Source organism: Abrus precatorius, unplaced genomic scaffold (genome assembly GCF_003935025.1).
Source record: "Abrus precatorius isolate BTA unplaced genomic scaffold, Abrus_2018 Scaffold2, whole genome shotgun sequence".
NCBI classification, from domain to species: Eukaryota; Viridiplantae; Streptophyta; class Magnoliopsida; order Fabales; family Fabaceae; genus Abrus; species Abrus precatorius.
Window position 1 is genome coordinate 13,335,360 of NW_020874362.1, and position 11,767 is coordinate 13,347,126.

The 11,767-nt window shown below is 37.1% G+C and overlaps 1 non-coding gene across 1 annotated transcript; it reads left to right on the forward strand.

Moving 5' to 3' along the window:
- Positions 1-5,123: 5,123 nt before the first annotated feature.
- On the forward strand, positions 5,124-5,230 carry LOC113860315. The gene has a single exon (XR_003503769.1). It is a non-coding gene; the product is annotated as a small nucleolar RNA R71 (small nucleolar RNA).
- Positions 5,231-11,767: the final 6,537 nt, after the last annotated feature.

The window sequence follows — 11,767 nt, forward strand, 5'->3', positions numbered from 1 at the left end:
GTCCACCTAGGGTTTGGTTTCTCATTTCTCTTACTTTTACATTAATGTTAATGATTTTTCTGCATTTCCCAACTGCGTTTTTGACCCCCATTTCCATGGAGGGCTAAATTTTGTGTAATCCTTAGTAAGTTCACACGGATTCTTGGGTTCCTTGATTTTAATGATAATATAATTTCTTTCTTCTCATGAATTACTTCTTCCTTGTCTCTTGAATTGAATTAATGGTGAATGAGGGGGATATTGCTTAATTAACCCTAATTCATTTTAAGGAGATTCTAAACTAGGAATTGCTTAACCCTAGGTTTAATTCTAAGGTTGCGTAACTTTGGGATGAGAGATTAAAGCCTAGCAAATTGCGTAATTTTGTTAGGACAATAAGGTTGATTTTTGCTTGTTAAATTAACCTAATTCATAGGAGAGAGGATGAATGTTAAATCTTGAGTGGAATGAGAATAGAATCTTTGTGGATGAACTAAGGATTACTGTTTTCTATTGTTTGAATTAATTAAACTTGTTTGCTAGTTGCTCTTTATTTTGATTTGAAACCACGAAACCCCCCATTTTAATTGTTTGTTCAATTAATGCCTTTAACATGTTTAATGAAGATTAATAGCCAATGTTCACAGGAGACAATCTAGGGTAACCCTAGTACTACATTAAGTTGTTTAAATTTGGATGAGGATTTGTGACAAATCTTTTAAACACAACATGAGAAAGTTCGCTCATCAATCACTTGAGCAGAATAGAGGGTGTTCTTGACCCTATTCCACTTTTAGATGATTTTCCTGATGAGCAACTCGTAGAGTTGTATACTTCACAGACACCCTGGTACAGTAACATTGTTAACTTTCTTATTGCACGGGCTTTTCCAGCAGATGCACTAAAAGCTAAAAAAGAAAAGATAAGGAGTGATGCAAACATTACATTTAGGATGACCCTTATTTATGGAAATTCTAAAGTGACCAAGTCTTCAAAAGGTCATACCTAATGAAGAGATTCCATCCATACTATAGTTCTATCATGCCTCAACTGTAGGAGGTCATCAAGGACCCCAGAGGACAGTGAGGAAAGTGTTAGATGCAGAACTATACTAGCCCTCAATTTTCAAAGACTCATGGCAAACATATTCCACCTGTGAAAGATGTCAAAGAGCGGGAGGAGTGATTACTTGGAGACAAGAGATGCCCCAACAGCCTATCCTATATTGTGACATCTTTGATGTCTGGGGTATTAAATTTATGGGACCCTTCCCTTCTTCTTTTGGCTTTCTTTATATACTTCTTGTTGTTGACTATGTCTCAAAATGGGTGGAAGCTAAGGCCACCAGGACTAATGATGTCAGAGTTGTTGCTGATTTTGTCTGTAGCAACTTATTTTGCAGGTTTTGAATCCCTAGAGCCATCATTAGTGAACAAGGAAGTCACTTCTGCAATAGGACAATGGATGTCTTGTTGAAGAAATATGGAGTTGTACATAAAGTTTCCACTATCTATCACCCACAAACGAATAGACAAGCTAAGCTATCTAATAGAGAAATCAAGAAAATACTTGAGTGAGTAGTGCAGCCAGATAGGAAAGACTGAAGCCCCAGGCTTAATGATACCTTGTGGACACATAGAACTGCATTCAAGGCACCCTTGGGAATGTCACCATATAGGGTGGTCTATGGAAAAGCTTGCTATTTGCTAGTTGAGGTGGAACACAAAGCTTACTGGGCAGTGAAGACCTGTAATATCCATTATGACTCAGCTGGAGAGCAGAGAAAGTTGCAATTGCAAGAGTTAGAGGAGCTGCGTCTTGAGGCTTATGAGAACTCCAAAATTTATAAGGAAAAGACCAAGCGGTACCATGACAAGATGATCTCAAAAAAAGAATTCTACGTTGGTTAAAAGGTCCTCTTGTTCAATTCTTGCCTCAAACTCATGCCTGAAAATCAAGGTGAATTGGACCTTTCACAGTCACATAGGTTTTCCCTAATGGTGTAGTGGAAATCCAAAGTGACTCCACTAGTAAAAGCTTTGTGGTAAATGGGCACCGTTTGAAGCCATTCTTGCAAAATTCAGCCACTTTGGAGGAAGTTGAAGAGATTGTCCTGCACTCATCATGCACAAACCTCCAACCTAACCCTTGGCCTGCATAACCCACTCCATGCATAGTTCTGCCATTAAACTTTTTTCTTTCTGCCCTATATTTGTTAATTGATATGATTTTCTGCATATTCTCAAAATTTTACAGTGGGACCTGCAAATTTTGGACTGGATCCAGGCATAAATTCAAGTGCACACAAGAATGCCCATTTCCACCTTACAATACAATCACTTTGGGAGAGAAGTTTCAATTTCATCATCAGAGGTGACCTTCAATTTCATATTAATCACTTTCAATGGTTTTTGGGCTAATGCATTGATACACGCTATTTATCGTAGTACTTAAATGGTGTAATTCACTATTAGCAAGTGTACTAGGTAGTTGTAACAAGTTATAAAATATGGAAATCAGATTGAGTCCCAAGTATCGTCCTCTAGGATCTTATTTTTAATCATCAATTCACAAGATAATAACCATTTGCACCAAACAATTCATTAAACAGATTTCAATATGCAAGAAAGTAAAATTCAAAATTAAAGAAATGAGAAATTGTTAAAAACAAAATGTTAACTTGTACTATTAGAATGAATTACGAATGGATGAAAGTTAGGAATTTATTTCACTAGAATATCAATATCAATTCATTCCTGCCTCTGAACATTTAAGCAGTTGATTGATTGACAATCGTTTTCTCTTTACAATAACCAAAGATTGATTCCTCAACTCATTAGTCCTAATATTAAACCAAATCTCCCTAATTCCTTAGGCCAAATTTAGTTCAATATTGCATTACGAATTAGAACCAAAAGATTGCAAAACTAAGACCACTTATCCCTAAGAAAATTAATAGTTTTGGTGATTAATTTAGATCCAAGCAACAAACCCAATTTCCATTAGTGAAGGTTACTCTTTGATTAATCAATTGAATTTCCATTCAAAGATCAATTAAACACAGAATTAATCCCTCAATCAAATCAAATACTCAAAGTTCAGAGTCAAAACGAAATCAATATATCAATTCTAGATCCATAAATCCCTAACAAAAAGAGTTAGAAACACATTACAATGAAATGGAGAGAAGCAAGAAGAAAAGAAGATGAAAAGCAGAGAGCCATCTCTATAACTTTGCCTTCTCCCAGATGCTCCTCCCTTCTCCCTCTGACTTCCCTTAGAAGTTAAAACGGTTACAAAATGAATACCAAAAACTAAAAATGACAAAAAGCTTCTTTTCTAAGTTTCTAAATCCTATTTATAGAGTTCCCCTAATTCTTCGACTTAACCCTTGAAATTCTGATAGTTAGTTATCCCCAGGTGTTCTGGAATCTTCTAAAAGTTATACAGAAGCTTCAAATGTCCAAAAATTAGCAAGAAGAAGAAGTTATAAAGTTGCAAAATTTTACGCCAAAACACGCAGTAGCTGGAGTGAAGGCGTGCGGTTCCGCGCCTTGGCTGCACGCCAAAATACGAGCCTCTATTGCACGCCAAAGCGCCAGGTGATGTGCATTTCAACGTAATGGCAGTTATCCAGTTTCAGTTGCTGGAGTGTTAACGCGCATCACTCAGAGTAGTCACGCAGACCCAGCGCTGTATTTTTCTTTCCATGTTCAAACGCCAATCACTTGGAGTTGTAACGCCCAGCTCTTAGGATTTCTTCAAGCTTGATTCTTTGACTATTCTTCTTCAATTTCAACTTTTACTCCTTCCTTTAAGCACTTTCAACAACTTTCCATCTTTTTGCATGAACTCCTACAAAAATCTAAACAATTTTTAATATTTCAACAAAATAACAATTTATACTAATTATTTAATTTTCGTGATCTTTTCAAGTTTATTTTAGAACGAGTGAGAGCTCTGAACGCGTGAAGGATTTAAATAGGGAAAGTAATCAAGCAGAGGATTTAGTTCAAAAATCCCCTAGGTGTGGCTACTTCACTCGTTCTGTGTTTGAACTTAAAATCCTCGTGTAGCTCACGTGCTTACATAAAATGAAGGAAATTAAGGTTTAAAGATCTGACCTGTGCGCATGTTGGCTTCAAACAGTTAAGGTAAAGGCGCGCAACTGTGCGTGGTAACTTCTCCCATTTGGCGTTAAGGCACGCAGCTGCTCTGTGTAAGGTGCTCTGAACGCGTCTTGGCTTTGTTCACTTATAGTGAAGGCGCAGTTTTGCGCGCCAAGGCGTCATGTAAGTAGAGTGAAGATGCACAACTGCTCCTCTTCAGCTCTTCATTTAGAGCTTCTGCGTTTTGGCTTTATCCATTTAGCGTGTCAGCGTGCAACTGTGCATTGAAGCTTTAGTTGTTTAGAGTGAAAATGCACAACTCATTCCTTCAGATGCTTCTTTATTGGTCTGCGCATTTTAGCTTCAAGTGTTTAAAGTTTCAATGCGCAGATCATGAGGTCCCTGCGTTGCTACTCTACTCACTTGAAGTCTCAACTCTCATGATTATTCCCTCCATATTAGCTTAAGAACTGCAATTCTTTTCTGCAATCTGAATTCCTTGATCATGACCCATCTTGAAACTTAAGTTCACCATCTAATTTTTCTCTGAATCACAGCAAACAACCAATCAACTTTCACTACACTTGAGATTGTTGTCTTTGAAATGAGGATTGTTGTCTTTGAAAATTCCCCATATAATTGACTTACTCTTGAGATTCAAAAATTTTTCTGTCACAACCTCTGTTTACATGATTCCGTCAACAAAAATCACACACAAGTGGAGTGTTCTGTGTTGGTGCAGCTTGTAAGTTGCTGATTTGTTGGGTGAGTGTAGCTATTTGTTCAAAAAACAATTGGTTTTGCAGCTGATTTTGAGTCAAAAAGGTCTCAAGAAGTTTTGCCTCATAGCCACTACTCCTTGTTGATTGTCTCAAACTACAGCTTTGATGCATGGAGGAGGCCATCATAGATATAATTCCTTGAGCTTCTTCTAGTGATTTGGTGTTCAAAGAACCTCCTGCAGCTGCATCTATCATTGTTCTAGTTGCTGGATTCATCCCATTATAGAAGGTTTCAAGTTGCATCCATTTTGGTATGCAATGGTGTGGGCATCTTCTCAAGAGTTCCTTGTATCGCTCCCATGCCTCATATAAAGTTTCTCCTTCTTGCTGCATGAAGGATGTGATCTCTCTTCTTAGCTTTGCAGCCTTAGAAGGTGGAAAATATTTAGAGAAAAAATTATTGACTAGATCTGTCCAAGTAGTTATGCTCCCTTGTGGTTGGGCTTGGAGTCAACATTTTGCCTTGTCCCTCAAGGAAAATGGAAACAATCTTAATCTGATTGCATCTTCGCTAACTCCATTGATCCTTATGGTATCACATAACTGCAGAAATTTATAAATATGCAAGTTAGGATTATCTGAAATTAAACCAGAAAATTGATGTTGTTGAACTAAGTGAAGTAAGGCAGGTTTAATCTCGAAATGGTTGGCTTGAATGGTTGGTCTGACAATAGAAGAACTGTATCCATGCATATTAGGTACTCCATAGTCTCCTAAAGTTCTTTGTCTATGTGGTTCAGCCATCTTTGCTTCTGAATTTACAGATGAAGTTGGAGAATTAGCTTGTTTTTCTGCTGAGTTTGGTGAAGAAGGTGTAAACTGTGAATTCTGCTTCTTTTTAGCCGAGTTCTCTGCCCTTAATTCGTTCATTATCCTTCTCAAAGTTCTGTCTACGTCTGGATCAAATACAAGAACAGATTTGTCTTTATTCTTCCCACGCGTATAACACAAGGAAAACTAAATACAAACACTAATACTTGAACTTTGATTAGAACACAAAGCAATGAAGTGCAGAGAAATTACAATCAAAATATTCTTCAAGAGCTAAAAGATAACCTCTGTTTATTTAAAAATAAAAGAGCAATGCAGTATTACAAAAATTAAAATAATAACAACTAATATATGTAAAATCACTACCAAAACTTCATACAAAATTGAACTATCAAACAGAACTGAATTAAAACAGAAAGTAGGTGGTACAATCTAGCTATCCTCTAGTTACTAATGATGTTAAAAATTAAGATACCCGGCAACGGCGCCAAAAACTTGATACACGCTTTCTATCGTAGTACTTAAATGGCGTAATTCACTACTAGCAAGTGTACTAGGTAGTTGTAGCAAGTTATAAAATATGGAAATCAGATTGAGTCCCAAGTATCGTCCTCTAGGATCTTATTTTTAATCACCAATTCACAAGATAATAACCATTTGCACCAAACAATTCATTGAACAGATTTCAATATGCAAGAAAGTAAAATTCAAAATTAATGAAATGAGAAATTGTTAAAAACAGAATGTTAACTTGTACTATTAGAATGAATTACGAATGGATGAAAGTTAGGAATTTATTTCACAAGAATATCAATATCAATTCAGTCCTGCCTCTGACATTCAAGCAGTTGATTGATTGACAATCGGTTTCTCTTTACAATAACCAAAGATTGATTCCTCAACTCATTGGTCCTAATATTCAACCAAATCTCCCTAATTCCTTAGGCCAAATTTAGTTTAATATTGCATTACGAATTAGAAACAAAAGATTGCAAAACTAAGACCACTTATCCCTAAGAAAATTAATAGTTTTGGTGATTAATTCAGATCCAAGCAACAAACCCAATTTCCATTAGTGAAGGTTACTCTTTGATTAATCAATTGAATTTCCATTCAAAGATCAATTAAACACAGAATTAATCCCTCAATCAAATCAAATACTCAAAGTTCAGAGTCAAAACGAAATCAATATATCAATTCTCAATCCATAAATCCCTAACAAAAAGAGTTAGAAACACATTACAATGAAATGGAGAGAAGCAAGATGAAAAGAAGATGAAAAGCAGAGAGCCATCTCCATAACTTTGCCTTCCCCCAGATTCCTCTAGCAAAGAAGAACAAAAGTTGCTCCTCCCTTCTCCCTCTGACTTCCCTTGGAAGTTAAAACAGTTACAAAATGAATACCAAAAACTAAAAATGACAAAAAGCTTCTTTTCTAAGTTTCTAATTCCTATTTATAGAAATCCCCTAATTCTTTGACTTAACCCTTGAAATTCTGATAGTTAGTTATCCCCAAGTGTTCTGGAATCTTCTAAAAGTGAAACAGAAGCTTCAAACGTCCAAAAATTGGCAAGAATAAGAAGTTATAAAGTTGCAAAATTTTGTGCCAAAACGTGCAGTAGCTGGAGTGAAGGCATACGGTTGCACGGCTTGGCTGCACGCCAAAACGTGCTATATTGCGCGCCAAAGCGCCAAGTGATTTGTGTTTCAACGCAATGGCAATTATCCAGTTTCAGTTGCTGGAGTGTTAACGCGCATCACTCAGAGTAGCCACGCAGACCCATTGTTGTATTTGGTTCTTTCCATGTTCAAACGCCAATCACTTAGAGTTGTAACGCTCAGCTCTTAGGATTTCTTCAAGCTTGATTCTTTGACTATTCTTCTTCAATTTCAGCTTTTACTCCTTCCTTTAAGCACTGTCAACAACTTTCCATCTTTTTGCATGAACTCTTACAAAAATCTAAACAATTTTTAATATTTCAACAAAACAACAATTTATACTAATTATTTTATTTTTGTGATCTTTTCAAGTTTATTTTAGAAGTATTTTCCTAATTATTAACCCAAAACTATGCTAAAATCATGGTAAAATATGTATTTATCAGCTTTCCAAGTCTGCCCACTTTATTCCTATAAATGCTAGATATTCCATGGAAAAGTTGACTCAACTTTACATCAAGGAGATTGTTCGCCTACACGGGATTCCCAAAAGCATAGTTTCTAACAGGGATCCACGTTTCACATCGAGGTTTTTGACGAGTTTACACCAAGCTTTGGGGACAAAGTTGCGTCTTAGTTCAGCGTATCACCCCCAAACTGATAGGCAATCCGAGAGGACTATTCAATCGTTGGAAGACCTACTACGAGTGTGCAGCCTGGAGGATGGTCGAAGATGGGATGAGCATCTACTGCTAATAGAGTTTACCTACAACAACAGCCACCACTCTAGCATCGGTATGGCCCCGTTCAAAGCATTATATGGACGTAGATGTAGAACGCCGTTGTGTTGGTACGAAACGGGAGAGCAATTACTCATTGGCCCAGAGATAATCCAACAAACTACTGAGAAGATTAGAGATATTCAGGAGAAGCTAAAGGCAACTCAAAGCAGACAAAAGAGCTACTATGATAAAAGAAGACGTCCACTGAAATTAGAATAAGGAGATCATGTATTTTTAAGAGTCACCCCGCACATGGGTGTTGGTCGAATCCTGAAGCCTCAAAAGCTTGGTCCTAGATTCATTGGCCCTTATCAAATCCTTAGGAAGATAGGAGGATCTTCGTATCAAATTGCCCTACCTTTGAACCTATCCAAACTCCACAATATGTTTCATGTATCTTAGCTTAGGAGGTATATTTTTTATCTGTCCCATGTTATCGAAGTTGATCACATACCCCTTAAGGAGAACTTAACCTTTGAAGTTACACCTCACCAGATCGGTAATCGCAAGATCAAGCGACTTCGAAATAAGGAGATTTCCTTAGTCAAAGTAATGTGGAATGCAGTAGATGAAAGTCAAACCATGTGGGAACGTGAAGAAGGAATTAGGGAAAGCTACCCGCATCTCTTCGTATCAAGTCGGTGTCAAATTTTGAGGACGAAATTTTTTTTAGGAGGGGAGTGTTGTAACATCTCTTCGTATACTTAAGGTTGTCTGAATTAGTTTGCTTTTATTAGTACTACTATTATTATTATTATTTTGATTATTTCTCGTTGCGTTTTGATAATTTTGTGGTTAATTGATTTTTCTTAAATATTTTCCTTTATAATGATGATTGCTTGAGTTATTTGAGTCTTTGCTACCCAAATTCTTACGAATGATGATGGGGTAATGGTCGACACATTATATGTGTATGTATATGAATGGGGTTGTTATACGATCATGTGATGAAATTACCTTAAATAACCCTAGGTTAGTGAGATTAACCATGGGGTGAATTTGTCCTTTGGTCCAATAGGTGGACCCCATTTTACTTCATGACCATTGTAATTAATGTTTACATTATTCTTTTCATTCATATTATTTGATTGTGTTATATACCTTCTTAAATTATGTGGAACTACACGTGTGACTTTTCCTCACTTACCTTAAATGTGCACTTGGCCTAGTTAATAGGTAAATGCGAATCCTTCCATTTATTTTCTCTAAGTGTCATGCACTTTAAACTAGTCAATTAATGAGAACCACCACTTTTTACCCTAAGTTTCACGTGCACCACAAAGGGCCCAAGAGACACTTTTCAATCTTTCCTCATTTAAGTCTTGTGACCGAAAAGCAATTCAATGCCTAGGGGAGGGAGAAATTTGAAGAGACGACTTATGATTTTGTTAAAATACATCTCTCTTAATTGGGGCAACTAATTTTCATTTAATACATATGAGATAGGAGAGAAAAAAACTGACCATAATGACCTAGATTTTAACCTAAATAATTGCACTTAATGCAATTATCAATTTCCTAGTTACCATAATTAGATACAGTCGTTTTCTTCTCCTAAGCCGTTACATCTTGCATGATAATCTTTGAGATTCCCTCATAAATGGTTTAGCCAAGAATGGAGTTTTATTCCCTCCCTTAATTGCAAAACTTTTCAGGTTCTCATGCATATTTAATTAGGGTAGGTCATTAATCATAAATTAGCAAGAATCTTGTAGACAATTATTGAGGATACCCTTGCCTTTCCTTTTTTTCAAGAAACCCTCTATTTCCTCATTTAACTGCCACTAGATTCACTTAGGTGCCCACCTGTACTAAATACCATAGGGAAGTAAAGAGGCACCTACTTGATTCCCTCCATATTGACCTAAACGATGAACTGCATTTATTTGGGCATGCCAATCATCCTGGGACGTTACTCCTGGAACAATTAATCCCTCAAAACCGTGCCTGACATTAACCATACATTCCTTCCTTAATTACCTTGCATTTATGGCCGAACCTTATGGAGATTTGTGTAAACACATGGCCAAAAGTGGCGCCACCCTCCATCAGAAAAATTTAAGTAGCCACCTTGCATTAATTGCATGGCATTACCGAAACCAATCAACCATTCACATTATTTTTCCCTAATAACCACGTTCTAATTGCATTTAAACCGAGGGGCCTCACCTACCTCAATTAAACCACCATTTAAGCCATTTAATTTTCTCTGAACCATATTTAATATCACGAGAAAAACAAAGGAAAACCTACTCCACTTCCTTCTCGAGTTGACCCAGCCGCCAGCCTGCACTTAATAGGCAACCAAAAACTTAGCAACCTTAATTCTGGAAACCATGCCCTATTAATTATGTGCAATTATTTCCTGTTTTATGGCATTAGCCATACGCTTGCGGCAAAAGGAAATGCATCACCTTGTCTCAAGAAACCTAAGAGGCTCACCCATTCAGATACTAAGAATGTGAAGAGATTACACCTATTCCCTCTCTTCAAATCTGACCGCTGGCCCCACCATCAATAGTAATCAACTTTAAAAAAAATATGTAAGTGCAATTAACCCTTGTTTTTCCCATTGTAATAATGGCTCATGATGGAAATGTTTCCCTTATACGAAAGCTTCAGAAGGGGCGTGACCCTCCAGAGATAGACCAAGAGTCACGCCATTCTAGTGCTCCAACCCTAACCCTAGTGTGCATCCAATCGCCACGCCCTTTGAAGGTGAAAAGACTTAGGCTTCCACTCACACTATATAAGGACCCTTCTAATCCTCACGCGCTCTTTTCTCTCCTCATTCTCACAAATACTCTCAACCTCCTCACTTCTCCTCTATTTTGACATTTTCTCACCCTCACGCAAACCCCCCAACTCCACCTTCTTCTCTCGTGAACAACACTCTTCACCACTCTCTCAAAGGGACAGCGAGCACTGAACCGCCACTAACGCCGCCTACGTCCACCTCCCTCGACGTTCTCACCACCGAGAAAGCATTGTGAACGGACTTTCGTGGAGCCACAAAGCAAGTTTCCAAATTTCTTCTTCTATCCTCGTCTTTAACAAGGTTAGGGGAGCTCTTGTTTGTGCTTGAATGCATGTGGTTGTTTGTTAACTTGTAAACTCTACATGCACTCTCTTCTTCTTGTTTTCATCTCTGATCTTCATCAAAGAAATTTACATCCAAACCATTTTTCTTCATCTCGTGGTGATTCTATTTGGTTGGTGTTTTAAAAATCCATGTTTTGTAACATGCGTGAACTTGATTGAGGTTGAAATAGTTTTGCATGTTGATAATATTGAAATCCTTACATGAGTCTCGGTTGTTTGCCTTTACTATTGAATAAAAAGGATGACTTTTAACGGATATCTCATTGCATGTTAAAATCTCTACATGAACCTTTGTTTTCTTCTCGGATCTCGTTGACTACCCTTCTTCTCTCTCATTTTGACTAAGAAATCACTTACCTTCTTTCTTCCACCTCTTTAAAAAATGGAATATACGTATATAAAAAAGAGAACTCATCCTTTTCTCTCGATTTGATTTTTGACCAAGGAACCCTTTTTCATAACTATAAACGAATTTTTCCATCACCTAACAATAGTTTTACGAAAATTTGTGGTAGAAGTGAGTTTGCATGTATGATTGAGCCCGCGGTTATTTTTATGACTCTTTGGTGACTTTTTCTTGCGA